General features: G+C 40.8%; 2 protein-coding genes across 2 annotated transcripts in view; one reads left to right on the forward strand and one right to left on the reverse strand.

Moving 5' to 3' along the window:
- Positions 1-8,558, forward strand: part of LOC140848550 (uncharacterized) — a 38,674-nt gene extending 30,116 nt beyond the window's left edge. Inside the window, exons 5-7 of the mRNA XM_073232678.1 lie at positions 1,626-1,722; positions 2,452-2,622; positions 6,954-8,558. The gene's annotated coding sequence lies outside the window, so the exon portion shown is untranslated. The remainder of the gene's footprint in view (positions 1-1,625; positions 1,723-2,451; positions 2,623-6,953) is intronic.
- LOC140844947 (uncharacterized) overlaps positions 1-18,419 on the reverse strand; it is a 205,728-nt gene that overhangs the window by 15,621 nt on the left and 171,688 nt on the right. The gene's annotated exons all lie outside the window — the stretch shown is intronic.

An 18,419-nucleotide genomic window follows, 5' to 3' on the forward strand; every position in this document is an offset into this window, starting at 1 on the left:
TCTGACTCTGCTGTCCGCTGCAGCCAAAGTGCACAAATGACAAGCTGCTGAGGCCTCCTTAGAGGCCAGCCCTTGTTTCGGTGCCCAGAGCATTTGGAAGGCGCCACACTCAGACATGGCAATTCGTGTCCTTAAGACGGAACTCCGGGTGGAAAACAAGTTAATGAAAAGGAATACAGTGCACGTTTCCAGACCTTCCTGTTGTGCATGGATATTAACAGAGACTTGGTGTGCAAGTTACATAGCTTTGTAGTCTCTCATGAGCAGGGCTCCTGGTTGGATGCATGTTGTATTTCTCCACTCGCCTGTCTTTGGTTACTCTGCATATATCCCATCTTGGGTTGATGGCAGGACAAACCACCACAGTTCAACAGGTAGAACAGGTCAAGGTGAATCTCCTTGTGACCTGGATTTCTTGTCAAGTCTCCTGATCTGCTTAAAATATGAAGGGAAGACAATACATTTTGAAAGACAATTTCCATACCTCTGCTCATAGAAGAGGACAGAACTCTATTTAGCTGGGGATGGGAGGAGGTGCAGGCTTTATGTCTTGAATGCATCAAAAAAGTACTGTTTGCTTATCTAACACTAAGGATTGACCCAGAAACACCCCCCAGAGCATATTAGTGTAAGAGGGGCTTCTTTTACAGGGCAAGGTGAGGCAGAAGCCTGGGAGCTTGTGCTCTGGACCAGCTGAGGGACCTTAGCCCAGTCACTGACCTCTCAGAGACACACCTCTGCATGTGTTAAGTGTGTATCACAAAGCAGCTGTGAGCACACAATGAGATACACCCAGGAAAATGCTCTGAACCCAGAGCACCACTCTTTCTATTGCCTAGTTAATATATAAGCACATGATTTAACATAAAGCTATTCTGCTTTTTCACTCCCTGTAACATGCTTCTCTGTGATTAACAGTGTAGAACTGTGTGCGCAAAACGGCTGGCGGGTTGTCAGTTCCATCACTGCTCATCAGAGACTTCCTAGTACCTGTCACATAGGAACAGCCTGTAAATTAGCTTTTCTAATCTTAGGCACCTATCAATTATTTATCAGCCTGTCTCCTCTTGTACAATATCTTACAGAATTCACCGTGGCAACATTGCACCTCATTTCTAAATCTTACTCTGAAATTGATACATTAATATTGGGTTTCAGTGGCATTAGATGATTCTATATGTCAGCTGATTTTGAATATTCTTTTCTCTTTTTCTCCTTCCCTTACATCTGAGAAACTTTATGTGAAGGAAGGTTAAGAAACTGAGAACTGGCGGTTATTTTCTATTTTTCCATATCAATTGTGAGGTCATACTTCTGATATATCAGTCATTTAGCTTCTGAGAGGAAATATATAAGAATTTATGCTTATAGTTTATGTACTATGTTGTTTGCAAATGAAATACTATGAAATGTGTTTACTGCTCTATTCAAATGAGTATATTCAAAACTGTACACATTACAGTTACTACTTTTTGCATAAGGAGAGAATTGTGTATGATATCAAGTTTTAGATAGTTTTATATGTAAAGTGTCAGCTATAATACTGTGTCCATAGTGGTCAGAAAAAAATGATATGGGCATAAGAAATTCATCCTTTTTATCATGTGCTTATTTTCTTTTTTTAGCAGGGGTGCAAGCCAAGGAAATAGAACCATGTTCAGGCAGAGGACACATAATGTCATTAACTGAGTGTCTTGACAGGATAATTGTCCTCTTGGGCAGGTCAGTAAAAGAACTGATGGTGCCTGGGGAGAGTCTAGCCAGCTCAGAAAAGATACAGTTTATAATTATAATGTTAATAGCCTTAATAAGCATGTGTGCATTATCTTTGGGGTGGAATAGTGCCCCTTGGTTCACGCTCAGCCGTCACTATGTGCCGAATGACTTCCTCTTTGTATTCATGAAAATTAGATGGTGGATGATTTCTCATGAGGAAAGTAACATTCTCAAAGAGATGTAAGAACAACACAATTAGACACGCTCCATATTTTTCCGTGTGTCTGAATAAGGCCCGAGAGTGCTGCCCATCAGTAATATTGCTACCAAGTCACAAAACAGGAGCAGGGAACTGAGGCACCCCACTTTGGGGGACAGTGAAGGAGCTGTAGTAAAGAGCTTTCACAGTCTGAATAGTCAGGTATTGTGGGGAGCGGGCTATGCCCTTCCCCCACTTGCCGGTGTGGTGGGAATGGAGAACAAAGAACATTTTGTTTATGCATTCCATGAGCAACTAACTGGAACCCCTGCTGAGCTTACCTTTGCCTGGCTACCGCTGACGTCAATACTGTGCTTGATTGTCTATTGGATAATGCTATGTCCTGGAATCATGTAACCCCACTGCATTATATAAACCCTGGACCTTCAATAAAGTTTTGCTGGTGACGCACGGGAGCGTCGGCCCCTCCCAGCTCTTTCTGTCTTTCTTTTCTTCGCCCCCCTTCCGCACTTCAGGACCTGCTCCACTCAGCGTGGCTGGACCGCGTCAAGTGGCGCCCGAACAGGGACCTGAAGGAGAGGGAGAAGGTGAGGGGCCACCACGAGGCCAATAGAGAAGAGAAAGCCCTGGCCAGGGTAACCAGAGAAGACGCGCGAGAGAAGAAGCGCGCAAGAAACGTGGACGTGGTAAGTGAATTTTTCTGGGGAGTCCAATACGGGACAGGAAGGGCGCAAACAGTTATATGTTTGCGGGCTAAAGAGGTTGTTAGCCACCAGAGGAATTAAAGTAGGGGAAAGCCCAATTAGAAAGATTTTTAGATTTTATTGAGAAAATGTGCCCTTAGTTCCCGGAAGAAGGGACAGTAGACATAGAATTGTGGAATGAGGTAGGAAAGGGGACTTCAGTCTTATTATTCTACCCATGGTCCAAAAAAGGTTCCGGTGGACACATTTGGCCTGTGGACCTTAATTAGAGACTCTTACATGACTTAAGGCAAATTAATGCAGTTCTTAAACCTATGGGACCTTTACAACAAGGCCTCCCTTTTCCAGCTATGATTCCAAAAGACTGGAATATGGCTATCTATTGACCTTAAAGATTGCTTTTTCACCTTGCTCCCCATTCAAAGCAGTCCCTCTTAGGCCTGCATTACTTCCTCCTGTGTAATGTAAACAGAGCTTGTGATTAAGCTGAGCCCTCATCAACATGTAAATAGCTCTATTCTATTAACTGCTTTCCTTAGAAGCAGTCATCCTGGAGCTAAGCATTTCCTCCTCAGCAGCCACAGGGAAGCCAAACAAGCCTGTGACTCAGATCAGGGCTCTAGTAGCAAAAAGTCACACAGTCCCTGCATTTATCAGACAGGCAAGGGGCCTCTTGAGGGAATGACAATAGCTCAGGCAGAAAAAACTAGGAAAACTAACTGAGAGCAATTCGATCCCTAAACTCTAAAAAGAAGTATCTTCTGCACACAAACCTGGCCCCAGTACAAACTCTCTGATTAGAGAGGCTTGGCCCCTGAAAGAAGTATGCAATATAATGTTATGCAGCTAAATATATTTTGCCACAAGGGAAGAGTATAGTCAAGAGTTCCATGAACTGCTACAATGTGGAGCTAGTTTTCTGAATTCTTTTAGTGAACATCTATTCTACTTACTAAGTTCATCATTGTCTTTGAGAATTGAGAAGTCTTAAACTAAACTCCCCTGAGATAGAAGAAATTTATCTTCTGCAATACAGCCTGGCTTTAAATGACTGGAGCTAGAATTGTACTTGCATTTCATTTCCAGCCCCCTGGACACTCATGGTCCCTATCAGTTCAGAGCCTTCATCAGCCCTGTTAGTCTGGGGCTGTCTAAACCTTAACCCAGTTATGTAAACTGCTTGCCTTTAGAGTGTATTCTTGAAAACTGAAGTACTTTTAATCAAATAAACTAAGAAGAAAGAAGACCATTGAGTATTAGAAACTCAAATCTTTATGTCAGTTTGTCTGTGTATATGTATTTGTATGAAGAGTGTTACTAACTGTAGTCATTATGTCTCGGTCTGTATGTGTGTCTAAGTGTAAAAAAAATATATATTTTCTACCTCCGGAGGGTATTAATAAAATTGATTTAAAAACAAGCACTTGTGAAAATTGGGCATTCTAAAACTTCCAGAAAATCTAATTAAAAAATATTATGCATTAATGTTAATTTAAGCTTAACTGAAATGGACATGTCTTTGTAGTTATTAGCTGCCAAAGTTTACTTAAAAGTCATTTAAGTTGATGTTACCTGTTAAATATTCCAAGAAAGTACTTAAAGAAAGGCTTGAATTTGATGTGTGGTGAAAGTTTTATAAGTAATTTAGCATGGTTGCTAAAAATAAGTAAACAAGTGTAGCAAATAAACTTTTTAATAATAATACTGTATTAATCTATAACAATGTATATATCTGCAAACAGCCTGAGAATTTTTTGTGGTAACCAAAATTCTTAAAGTTTGCTAGGTTATATTGACATATTTTGTACTTAATGAGAAATTGTGCTGTAAGGCACATTTCCAAAAATGATAAAATATGTTCATAGATGTATCAATCTGAAGAATGCTGGTGTAACAGTTTACAGTGGCCTGTTTTTCAGTGGTTCACTTGAAGGTTAAGTTACCAAATGGTTTTAGTTCTAATGAAAACTACTTAATATAATAAGGAAAATATTTTGGTATGTTAAAGATGTGTGTTTTAATAAGAGAAAGTATAAAGAATGGAAATTCATTTTGTTGAGAGTAAAAGAAGGTTAATTGTTCTAAAATACAGCTATTTATTTAAAGGGAGACAGAGGAGACAGAGACCGAGAGAGCAGTGTGGTGCCTTTTGTTGTGGCAGATCAGTTCAGCCTGTTGCTTTGGGGAAGGGTCGGGATGTTTAGAGATAAGGAGGGGATAAACCCGGGCAAGCCCCAGGCATAGTTCTCACGGGCTTGTGTGCTTGGGACCATGGGGCAAATGAAGAATAAATTACTATATTCTTACAGATATAATCATGCTGTGTGAAATTAAAGCAAGTGAGTATTAATATCGAGAACACAGCAAAATTGGACTTTTGTTTTCAGTTGGAAAGAAAAAGTGTTCTTTAACTGTTAGTTTGCTCTTAATATTGAAAGATTGCACAGCGTTCTCTAATTGTTTTATTAAAAGTTTCTTATGCTTAAAGTCTTAATGAATTGCCTGAGTATTTAAGAAAATAAGATCTTAATATTAAAAAGACTAAGCTAAGTGTTAACAACTATGTAACCTGCATTTGCTTTTAAACTTTCTTATTATCATTCCAGTTAAATAATAAGTGTTATTTAATAACTATAATTCTATTTAGGCAAGTGCCTTAAAAACTTTTGACGGCTTCCCAAAACCAAAATTTAAAAAGGTATTTTTACCTCTCAATTAACTCTTACATTTTCCAGAGGGTCCCTGGAACATATCAGTAGAATTTCTTCTCATCAAAGAAAATATTTGACTAATTTGGCTTATTTACCTGGTATATACTCACCTAAAAAGTGCTGTCTAAAAGAATAATGCTCGATTTTATTACTGAGTGTTTTATGTTACATAAATATCCAAACTTCCATATATCAACTATCTTACAGTAAGTTCTCATCAAATCTTTAACCATTGTCATTTGTAAATCTTTTCTTGTTTATAATCACTGTTTAATTACTACTAAACTAGTGAAGAACTAGATTTCAGCAAATTGAGTACTGGTTACTTAAGATTGAGTAAACTAAGGAAAAATGATTTTGTAGCTTCTTGTTTCAAGTGTTGCTGATAAAATGTTTTAAGCTTTATTTCTTAAGCTGACTGACATGCTCCAGTTTACCTCCCCTCTGTGTTCATAACACAGGCATTTCATACAATTCTACAAGTCAAGCTCTCATTGAATATCGTCACCTTATTCTTAAACATTATTTATTAATACAAAGAGGGGGGATTACTCCCCGACATGATAAAATTAGTTGCAAGTTGGCGATTGGTGCATGCTTTACATATCCTTAATTTTGATCTTCTGGAGGGTGATAGACGGTCAGTGGTAGAGGTACATTTTTCTGGTAATATTTCCTTTTCTGAAACAACAACAGTTCCTGTGTAGTGTAGTCTCCAATGAGTTCTTCACTATGGCATAAAGATCATATCAAGGTGTAGGGCAAGGGGTTTGCTTGTGTTCTTACAGAGAATCTATGCTTGATCTGGCCACCCAGAAAATGAATTCAGATATGATATGAAGGAGAACTTCCAACATCAACATCCTCTGGAGGAGTCATTCCAGAAGGTGACCATCAAAAAACCGCAACAAAAGTCTGCATGTCAAACACGGAAAACTGAAGCCCACTAAATAATAGTATATTTTTTCCCCAATAATGGCACTTATCTATGTACATACTACAGAAGAAATGTACAGACACATGATAGAGGAAGACTTAGATAGAATGATATTGCTGATTGGTCTGTTAGAAATGGTGATCATTATGATATTTATAAAGCAGTTTTGTCCCGAGAAGATATTGGCAGTTATACTTGTGAAAAGTTTCAAAAAAGAACTCCTGTCATATTGTATAAGAGTAATTAGGTGTATTTAAATATATCACTCATTCCATAAAATAATTTTTCCTCACCTAACTTGTAGTTACAACAACTCGTGAGCCAAAAGTTGCACAAGTTATCTTTTTGTGTAGCAAGAAATTCCTCTATCAGTGAACTGTTGAAGAAGAATTTAATAGGCATAAGACTTTCTCCTATGGTGTTGACTAATATCTCAGGCATAAACATCACTCTTCCCCCTAAAGTGTTTGCTCCTGACGCCCAATTAAATTTACCTATTAATATTACTATAACTACTGATTGTGTATGTATTAATTGTACTCATGTATCCTCTTACTGCAATTGTGCAATCATTGTAAAATGGTCTTCTAGATATAGACTTCCAAATAGTTGGGTATTTCTGTGTGATAATGAAACATATTAATCCCTTTCTCCACACTATCAAGGTGTTGGTGTAGTGTAAGATGCATTCTTCCTGCTCTAATAGACCACCTGAATATAAGCACAAGAGACTTCTTCGAGTTCTGCCATCTGACTATGATGAAAACTTGAAACTTTGAGGTCCTGTCACTGTTGCAGTTGCAGCTGCATTCCTCCTGCCAGTTCCTAGACTTGTCATTGGAATGCTAAAGGAGATATCTAAGCTGGCCTGTGCATATAGCAAAACAACAAACTTGACTGCTTCTGTATTATCTGAACTCAACCAAAAACTGAGAGAATTGCGAGCTGCAGTGCTTCAGAATCACGCTGCTGTGGACTGTCTGATGTTAAAAGAGCATGTAAGATGTGATCAGTTTCCAAGAATGTGCAGTTTCAATTTCTCAAACTACTCAAAATCAATTAGATGATATCCCTCATATTGTCAGTAAGTTTTTACAAATGCCTAAGCTATTTAACTAGTTTTTTAGTTTCATTAGAGATAAGTAGTAATTGTAAGTCTGCCTTTGTTATGTATCTGTATTCCTATTCTGTTAATGTATGTAAGCAATTTATATATATATTCAAGTTATGTCTGTCTTTCAACATGTTCGATGCCAGCCATGTAATGCATATTTCCCACAAAACTAAGATACCATATAATCCACAAAGCAAAGCACTATAAAACGTGCCCATGGCACCCTTAAAGCTCATTTGGAAAAAACAAAAAAGGGGGAGTTATACCCCCGGCCACCACAGAACTATTTAATCATATCTTATTTACAGCCAAAACTGCATCTGTTATATTAAATCAGATAAAAGACGTGTTCAGGGACCCCCTGAATAGTCTCTGGCATGCTGTCGCACCTCTCTTAACCCTAAGCATTTTATGGCTTTTGTTGCTGTTACTAGGGCCTTGTGTCCTTCACAGCATGTGGAAACTCATCCAGCAAGCCTTAAGAGACCTGCATCATTTGAAATTGCAGATGGCCCCCCAACTTGTAAATAATAAGTTCTAAAGTCTTGCCTCATTTTCTGTTATCATTATGTGCAGCCATTGTGTGTATGTTTCTCATTGTGTTCATTATGTGCAGCCATTGTGTGTATGTTTCCTAAAAATGAGTTCAAAAGCATTTCTGCACCTTGGTGCAGAGCTACATATGTCTCAGCTGAAAAGTCACCCCCCGATGCCAGATATTGAGAAGGGGACAGGATAGTCAGTGATGGGTAAGTGTCTTGGAGACCTCTGGCAACCTAAGACAGGGCCCTCATGATGGAATGTGGGTACCAATGATGGGTAAGTCCAGATTAGTCATCCAGGAATACCTAAGACAGGCACTGTCACCCTCTTATAAAATAAAAAAGGGGGAGATGTGGGGAGCGGGCTATGCCCTTCCCCCACTTGCCGATGTGGTGGGAATGGAGAACAAAGAACATTCTGTTGACGCATTCCATGAGCAACTAACTGGAACCCTGCTGAGCCTACCTTTGCCTGGCTACCACTGATGTCAGTACTGTGCTTGATTCTCTTGGATAATGCTATGTCCTGGAATCATGTAACCCCACTGCATTATATAAACCCTGGACCTTCAATAAAGTTTTGCTGATGACGCACAGGAGCGTCAGCCCTCCCAGCTCTTTGTCTTTCTTCACCCCCCTTCCACACTTCAGGACCTGCTCGACTCGGCGCGGCTAGACCGTGTCCAGGTATTAAAATTAGCGACATTTTAAGAAACACTGTTATAAAGTACAAGTAAATCAAGGAATCAAGGAAGCAATTTAGTGATACTGCAGTTAAATGTTGTGGAACATTTTGCCCATATTCTGACCTCTTTTGAGAATAGCACCTATATTCTAAAGCATATTCAGCACCCTGTTATGATATTCCAGGATATTTTCACTCCACTACACTCATGAAAGATTAGATTGCATTAAGTAAAATAGTCTGAAACATTTCTACTTTTATTAAGATTTCATTTTATAGGACAGTTGTAGGTTCACAGGAAAACTGAGAAAAAGGTCCAGAAGTTTCCCATTTACCCCTCATTACCACCCCCCGCCCCACGTAGCCTCCTCCATTGTCAACATTCCCATTTTTTGCTTATTTTCATGAATGACGATGTTATTTTTGACAGTATTAAGCTATCCAGATCTTTCCAATTTGGGGTAAGCTTTTCATGTTAAGAAATATCCGTTCAATTTTTTTTCGCATCGGTTGTAAGCTAAGCACTGTTAAGGCTAAGGATATTGAGATCAGTATTCAGCATAGTGCTTGCTACATAGAAGACTCGTCAAACCTAGTGAACGATTGCATATAAGATGAAAAAAAAGCATCCTTGAGAATCTGCAGTAACTTAATCTAATAGCTGTCTTAGGAGATGGAGGAGAAAGACATAAGAATTTAAAAATCACAGTGAAGTGGAGTTAATAGTTAAAATACACACCAAAATACTATGAAAGTGAGTGGCAAATGAAAACATCTCCAGAAGATACTGAAGTTAAGAGGTACCATATTTTATTTACATCTATAAATGTTTGCTTCAAGGGGCACTCAAAGTTATAGCAAATATATTTGTAGGAAAACTTTAATGATTTAACCCCTAAGCTTGTATAACCTTTATGTGTACAAAGTAAGCTTCTTACCACATGAAATTACATTTAATAGGACATGGCATTGTGCTTAAGTTCTCATCTTTATCATTCTTGTCATATTTTACTACAGATATTCAAAAGGTCAGATAACTCATGGGGTGGTTCATTTGAGATTAAGTCATGATAGGCATCTTTAGGGGGTTTTTGGAAATTCTTAGGATCTCATGATGGCCTGTTTGAGAAATTCACTGATCCAGATTGTATTTTTTGCCCTCATTCTCATTTCTAATTGCTCTGAAGCAGGCATACAGATCAGCACTCAAGTGTCGGGGGAGGACACATACATTCCACACTAGGCATCTCATTACAGCAACTCTTTTACCTTGAGCTCCAACAAAACACACACCCAACCAGTGTGATTTCATGTGCCAATTTTATTCTTTGTGCTTTATTTGCAACAGCATTACTTCATAGTGTTTTGCTGGTTTCATTGCAGATATCCAGTATAGTAATTTAAACAGGCCTAGATTTGAGTTGGATCTCAGCTTACTGACCACGTAAGTTTGCATAGTTTACCTCCCAAAATCCCCGTGTCCTCATTTGTAAAATGAAAATAATAAGGTCTTTGTGGGGAATAAAGGAACAAGTTGATCCTCATGGTATGCATAGCACAGTGTCGTGCACATGGCACACACTTAACAAGTGGTAGTGGCAGCACAGAGCCACTGCCCTGATATGGCCCCGAGCCAGCCTGCACTGCTGTCTGGAGGCCCTGCCAGGTGGCGTGGTTGTGCTTGTGGGAAAAAGTGGCCTGAGTTCAAAACACTAGACTACCTATGGACTTATATTATGACCTTGCTTAAAGTTGGAACTGTAAGTTAATGGAAAATTGGGAAGACAGATGTTAGAGATGTGCAGGGGTGGGAGAGATCTCTCTGAGCTGGAGCAGTCGGAAATGTTCACAAAGATTGGGTGTTTGAAGAATGGGCAGGAGGAAGGGGTTTTCACATTAGGGAGAGTGTTCTGTGCTCTCTGAGTAAACATTTAAGTGGGGTTCAGTGCCAGCCTGAAGAAGTACCTTCATCTAATTTTGACTGGAAGAAAATTGAAAGATAAGCAGCCTCTCACAATGACAAGTTACAGGCTTGTCACGAGGAAAACCTAGGGAACTTTGCTTCTGAAGGTTTTTTTATTGAGAGGGGACACATCTGAAATGACACTGTTAACTGGGGGAAGTCCTCCCTGACACCTGCAGCCCCTAGTCCTCAACTGCAGCCCCCCAATGGCTGTAGAGCTCCCTTGGGTGACTCTGACAATAGTGGGCAGGAGCAGTGCCCCTGGCACCTGGGGAGGCCAGCTGTCTGGTGGTCCACTGAGTAGCCCAGGATTAAGCTGCTGTCTCAGCCTCAAAACAGGACTCCACCCTCAGAATGCCGCCCACTTCAGAGCTGCCTTACTAAGTAGCCCCATTGGGTTTTTGGGAGCTAAATACCACAGCAGAGCTTTTCCCTCACTGGGCATGACTCTAAGACAAGGAAAAGAGATAATTTTAGACCACAAACTTTGACCTCTTGAATAGAAGGAGAATGCTATAAATAAAACAGAGGAAGCTCATAACAAGCAGAAACATGATTGGATTCAAACCACTGGATCCTGAGTTCGGACATCATTTTTTAAAAACCTGAAAAACTAATACTTGAGAGTTTAAATCTTACCCCAGCTATCAGTACTTGTATTTATTTTGTGTGGAATATAAATGATTAGGAGCTGCTTCCTATTATACACTATTTGACATCTTTTGTTTTGCGTGTATCTTGCTTAGATCAGGCAGCACAGAATGCTCCACCTGCCCTGCTCTGAATGGACCAGTTTCCTAGGCTGCTGTAACAAATCACCGCAAATTCAGGGGCTTGAAGCCACACAGCTCCGGGCTCCTGCATTTCCGGAGATCAGAAGTCTGAAATGGGTCAGCACGGCTGCATTCCTGCCGGAGATGCTCATTCCTTGCCTTCTGGCTCCTGGCAGCAGTCACACATCTTGGTTCACTTCTTGGCTGCGGGTCCTGCCCACTGTGACCGTGCCTCCTTTGTCATATCCGCCTTGCTGGCTCAGACAGTCCTGTCTCCCTTTTGTAAGGACCCCTGTGATTGTACTTAGGGCCCACCCAGATGACCCAAGATAATCTCTGCAAATCAGGATCTGTAACTTAATCTCATGTGCAAAGCCCGTTTTTTGCTGTGCAAGGTAACATATTTCCAGGTTTCTGGGATGAGGATGTGACATCTCTTGGGGACAATTATTCAGCCTGCCACCTGGAGGCTCTGGAATGTGGTGGTGGTCAGCAGCCTAGACTGAAATCAATCAGTAGAGAAAATGCCAAAATATTAGAAGTGAAAGGTCATGCAAGTCCAAACAGTTCCTGTACAGAATTCTATAGTCGAATGCATTTTATATGTGCAAAATGAAAATGTGTTCAAGTATTACGTTCAGTAAGAGAGAGTTTTTCCCTTAACATTCTATAAATACTTTAATACGTGGTCCAGAGCATCTTTATTGCTCATTCTGCAGCATTTGCTCTATTATCCAGGGTAACAGAGCCCACTACCCACTGGGTGCTGCCATAAACTCCAGGCAAACCACATTCAGTCAGCTCATTTCCTCCAGGCTTCAGTGTGTCTTTGCCATATATTTAGCATATAAATTGGTTGTCAGCCCTGTCCCAGAGCAGAAATATGAACTTGCAGTTTAGCACAGCACATCCTTTAAAGTACAGCAACATTTTTCTGGCTTCCTCTTGTGGCCCGTGGTAGCAAGACGGTATAGAGAGCAGCAGGAAGGGAGTGCATGGTAGACAGCCATGCTGGGGTTGCGCCCGAGTTAGCAGGTGGCGCCCATCTGCAGAGAAGGTCACTGGGCAGTTGACAGTGACAGTACTGCATGCTGACAGGGCCTGAAAGAGCTGCCTGCAGAGAGGAGACGGGGATTCGATTGCCAAGGCAGGGTCCCTGCGTGGAAGCAGATGGACCAACTCAGTGTAGAAGCTTTGCACTGTGGGTGTGGAGGGGAGCCGAGGGCTTCAAGTAGGGACAGCTGCAAGGCCTGGGAGCTGGAAGGCTGGGAATTAATGCTGCTCAGCACAGATCTTATCCACCAGAGGTCAGCTGCTGCTGGGGGCTTGCATTCCCCTCACACTGGAAGTGTGTGCCATGCCAGGCCTGGAGTGACTTCTTTCCGTCCCTCCCTCTGTGCAACCATGCAAGGAGTGGACAGAGTGGAGCTCCCATGGCCTCCTCCCTAGTGGACAGGGTAAAGCCGCCCAAGTGTGCTATATACTCCCTAAAGCTGTCCTGTGCTTGTGGCCCCTTCCTTTTTCTTTAGGACCAAGCCAAGGCCTTCTTAATCTCATCTCTCTGACTCTCCTTCATAATTACATCTTCCTCTTCATTTCTCTTTTCATATCTGGATTCTGAAGTCTTGGGATTATGCCATCCTTTTCTGAAGTTACAAGGACGAAGAGGGAGAGTTGACAAGCCTGTAGGCAGGGGGTAGACAGGTAGGCAGTTGTGAACAGGATGGAAAGGAGAAGGCCACAGGATGGCACACCACCAAGTGTGTTCCAGGCAGTCTGCGTTTTTTATGCTCATGAAAATTGTGCTTCTCAAATAAATGAAGTTCCTTTGCTTCTAGAAAACATACTTCTTCAGATGAAGGAATTCGTGACAACAATTACAAAGAAGTCAAATAGATATTTATTAACCTAGATAATGTTGACATAGTAGTGTTGCAAGGATTTTTCAGAAAAATATGAACTCTACTTTACATGTAGAAATTATAATCCCCCTATTTACTCAATATACTACACTCCACGTTACAACTCTGTGCAAGTATTAAAACTGACCTGTACCGAACAACAACATGATTCCGGCAGCAGTGCAGGAGTCCATAAAAACCAAGCAAACTGGAAGAAAAGAAAAGGTAGGGAGATTTTATTACAATTATTTTTGTCCATTTCCTCAGTTTTTCCTGATTTATTTTAAAACCCTGGTCACAGGGGTCCAGAATTTATATTTATTGTTAAATAAACATATCCATTAGCCCTAAGTCCATGTAAGGAATATCATCTTGGTTCCAGTACTATTTTAAAATCTTAATACTCTGGATTGGTTTAGTAGCCTGAGGCTGTTTGGGTTTTTCCCCCGGGGTTTGCACTCAGATATAATCTTTAGCTCTTCTTCACTTTTCTCACTTGGTATGTCTTGTTGAAGCTTGAAAGAGAGCATCGCCTTACCAGACACCATGCTTTTCCTGCACCAAGTCCCTTCTTGCCCTTCTGCCTTTCCGTATGTGAGTCTCTTACTTCCTTGAAAGAGTAACTCCTTTCAGCTCAATGGATAAGAGAAGACAAGCAAAACTTCACCTTTGAAGGAAATTCCTGGCCTTATTTGTACATCAAGTCTTTTTAAATTCTGTAATTCCTTTTCAATCAAGCACATCATTTAAATTCTAAATATCAGCAAGTGGTGTCAAGACACCCATGAGTTGCTTTTCAAAATAAAGTATTGCCATTGCCTGTAGTTTTGCACATTCTGGTAAATGGTATTGGTATTTGCATTGTTTCTGCCTCAATCATAAAATGGTATAATGCTAAAAAAATCACAGGCAGATGACTGGGATTTGGTTAGTAGTTAAAGAAGACCTGTCTGCTCGAGACCTCAAAGACCAACACAGTCGATGTTTGAGCCATGCTTGTGACCAGTAGGCTTCCACTCGTGGGCCAGTCTGGTGTGACCGGAGTACTGTGTGAGAATTCTAGGTCTGTGACCAATTAATGTCTGCGTGTGCAGAATTTCAGAGTAGAAATAGATATGCCGCATTTTCCATCCTTGCTAAATCTAGATAAAGTCCATGTTGCAGCTTTTCCCATTTCCTCTTTCTTTTTCTTAAGGCAGCATGACGTAGAAAGAACTTGGGCTCTGAAATCAGATGTATCTGCATCCAGATCGCACTCTCCCTTTATCCAGCCGCATGACCCTGGAGAGCTAGTTACCACTGCTGTACTCTGTGAAGCAGGTATAGTAACAGCTGCCTTACCAGCTCGTGAAACTGACAGCTGGCGGCAGGGCCTCCATCAACAAGAGCTGGGGTTATTTCCGGTGTTGTCTTTGCACACGCTCACCCACCCTTCTTCCCCAACAGGCATCAGTGGCTCACGTGCCCCAAGTGGGGGGGACGGACATCTTAGGCTGAACCTACTACCACATCTTACCCCGAGCCACACTCATTGAATTTATACTCCAGTCAGACCGAACCAGTCCCTCCTTGGAGAATCAGTGAACTTTGCTGGAAAGAGAGGCGCTTCTTCTCTGCGGGCCTGTGCTCTCAGAGCCACAGGTGCTCCTGCATGTGGCAAAGCCTGTCTACACCGGAGAGCATCCAGTCACCGTGCAGCATCTGAGGGTCTAGTTCTGGTGACTGCAGCCCTGGAGCAGCCCCCAAGCCTTCCTCCCTAAGCCCAGGCCTTGGGCATCTCTTCCTTGACTCCTAAGCTCCATTCCCACCGCACCCCATGCATGCTCTGTAGGCCACAGACCTCCAACCCCCTTACACTTCAAACTAGATCAAGAATCAAAAGAGTTCTGCCTAATATAGTAATCATTATTATGCCAGTTTTTGAAGAAGTTTGATTGCTACAGTTCCATCACTTAATTCCATCATTGCTCTTCTTGATATGATTCCTGTTTTCATAGTATTAGGAAGAGTCAAGATCCAAACAGAGTGCTTTCAAGGGCCTTTTTAATAAGCATGTCATATAAAATAGCTGCACTGCAAATATTTACTGATGATACCATATTGGGAAAATGTATTTGCCTGCAGTGGCATAAGTAGGCAAATGTATTTCCTAAAATAGGCATTATGAGCAGTCTATTGGGAAAGTTTGATACCACAGAGGGCAAATAAAGCCATAATCATTATTTTGGACCTGTTTGGGAAAGTTAGCGCCTCCACAAAGAGAGCTGCACTCCAGCTTGCAGACCTCACCCACCCTGCTCTGGTCCCCAAGGGGCTGGGTAACTGTGGGGGCCCCTCAACCCAGCATGCAGAATGCCTGCTGTGCAAAGGCCAGGGTGTTTCCTCTCTGTCACCCTCACCCCCAACCCCTAACTCTGATGTCTGGTCTTGCTTGGGCCTCCATAAATGTTTAACTGATTGATAAAAATCACAAATAAAGAGAAAACAGCACATCAAATGAATACCTCTTTTCTCTGAATCTCACCCCAAGAACTGTCCCTCTCCACCTTCAGGCTGTTTCTGTCTGAAAGCACATTCCTTTCCACAAAAATGCTCTTCTAAGAACAAATTTCCCCATACCTTGGCTTTCATTCTAAATTAAGGAGGATGATTTTTCCACAAGTCATATAAAGAAATCAGATCTGTTGCTTTCAACTTATTACACACACACAAATGACTCTTGCCTTTAAGAGACTATACGTTATTTTAGAAACTGATACACATGAAATGGTTGGAAAGTCACAAATTCACAAACTTTTATAGTTAGGAAACTTGAAAAAGAGGCAGCCTAGGAGAGTCCTTTTCATTTTCCATTTTACCTCATCATAGTGCTAAGCATGAATAGAACAAAACATTTGTTCAGTAATTTGCATTCTTAAGTGTCTATATAGTCCTTACGGTCTGTTCCACTGATTCAGCTTTTCACTGATTTGTAGTTGTTTCACCTTGGCTGTTCTTTTATATGTTATTCTTTATAAACTCTTCATGAACCAAATGTAAATTATGTTTTTATAATTGTCTGTTCCCTGGTATACATTATATACTTAGTTGATACTTGATAACCGAATAAGAAATAACAGAGAAAATAATGTCTTTCAGAAGCTGGTACTCTAGTGGGAAACAGGATAAACTCAAAGAGGTCTGTAATTTCTCAAAGAGCATTTAAGTGAATAATTTAACAGGCTGTCACTGTAAGGCTGAACTAGACCGCATTCCACAGTATAATGAAAATGCTGTGCCCCGAACTGTGTGGAGAAATATCATGGGTAGCAAGCCAAGCAGGGAAATAGAGTATACTGGTCAGTCACATGTTCTAGTTAATACAGTTTCAGAATGCGGGGAGCTGTAAGAGTCTTTCAGTCCTTCCTTTTGCAGTTGAGAAAATGGATGTACAGAGAAAAGTGGCCTTCCCGGGATCACACAGTTAACTAGCAGAGAGCTGAATCTCGAATCCTCAAACCTAACTGCTACTTCTTCGAGCAAGCAGGATAAAATAAACCAATCACAAAACCTTTTGCAGAGTTTGTTTTCCTGATGCTGCAGAGCTAAGCTGTGGGGGAGAAAAACGGTGTCAGAGCAAAGAATTCTGGCATGGAGTCCCAGCTCTGTCTTAATGATTGTGGAAGTTCCCTGGGCCTCCACCTCTCTGAACCTCAGTTCTCTCTTCTGTGGGCTGAGGGGCAGCCACCTCACCAAGTGGACTTGAGTACCAGATGAGACAATGTGCGTGAAAATAGTCTGTAAGTACAGCTCCGCATAAATGGGAGGTATTATTATTTTGTGGTTGGAGTCTTGCATCACCTCAAGGCCTTTGTTAGAAACATAGTTATGTGGACTTTCTGCTACTAGAGAATGGCAGTTGAGGAAGTGCAAATTCCTCCTAACTTTACACGTACTATTTACCTGATGATGATGTGACCTGACAATATCATAAAAAGTAAAGGCTGATTTTAGAGTAAGCTTTCCAAAGGAATGTGCTTTAAGAAAAAAGAATAATAGTTCTCTGTCCACAGCAATAAAGAAAAACTTGGGAAAATGTTCTGATGTCTTAGCCAGGAGTCACATCTTTTATTATTTCTTCTAAGAACTGTTCTGCTAACTAACCTTCATTTTTCCCTCTCAAACTGAATTTCCATCTCATATTATGTTCCTGCTCAAACTGGGTGACTCTGCCTCAATGGAAATTAAGGTTAAAAGAAATTTTGGGCCCCTCTGTCCCCACTGAAAAATGTGAATAGCTGTATTAACTACTGTTCGCAGAGTACCAGCTTAGGCACTTGGAAAAGTCGCTGCAGTGGGAAATATAATTGCCACACAAACAATAACAACTATTCATGACTGAGATCAGACAAAAGTTTGCTGGGTGGCCCTGCATGTCTACTTTATTTTTCCCACCTAAACGCTTTTTGAAATTGAGATGTAGTTTACATAGAATGAATTTCAAGCATACACTATGATTCTGTAGATTGTGAAATGATCACCTCAGTGTCTAGCACATCCATCACTATACCTCTTTTCAGATTTTCTCCGTTAGCAACTTTGCAATATATTATAAAGTGTTGCTAACTGTAGCCACCACATGTACCTTCATCCCCAGAACTTAGTTATTTTATAACTGCAAATTTGCACCTTTCGGCTGTCTTTACCCATTTCCCCTGAGGGTATTCTTGCGTTCAGAGAATGGAATGAGAGCCCCCACTAGCAAGTCAACTCAGTGGCTCCATGAATCCAAATTCCCTTGGCTTGGATTGTGGAGATTGTTCAATATCTACGTAAAAATTGGAAAGTGTGAGAATTGTTGGGCAAGACACACAAGTCTCCTTTGCATCACTAAGATTGAGTTGCAAGTCTCCATAAGGTAGACCTTGTTTTTCTGTAATAAAATGGGGATCATGTCTGATTTGAATCATTGAAATCCAGAGATAGTCACCAAGTTTTATTTTAGCCAATCATTTCAAATTTCTTTTCAGAAAAAAAAAGTTCTCTACTAAGGGTAGTCATTAACTGTTTTTAATTCTACCTCTTTTTTGGCATTGAATACCCTTCATGCTGAACAAAGTAAGGTAAATTAGGAGAGAAAAAGAAAGGCAACAAATATTGATGAAAGCAGTTCT

The sequence above is a fragment of the Manis javanica genome, chromosome 1 (genome assembly GCF_040802235.1).
Source record: "Manis javanica isolate MJ-LG chromosome 1, MJ_LKY, whole genome shotgun sequence".
NCBI classification, from domain to species: Eukaryota; Metazoa; Chordata; class Mammalia; order Pholidota; family Manidae; genus Manis; species Manis javanica.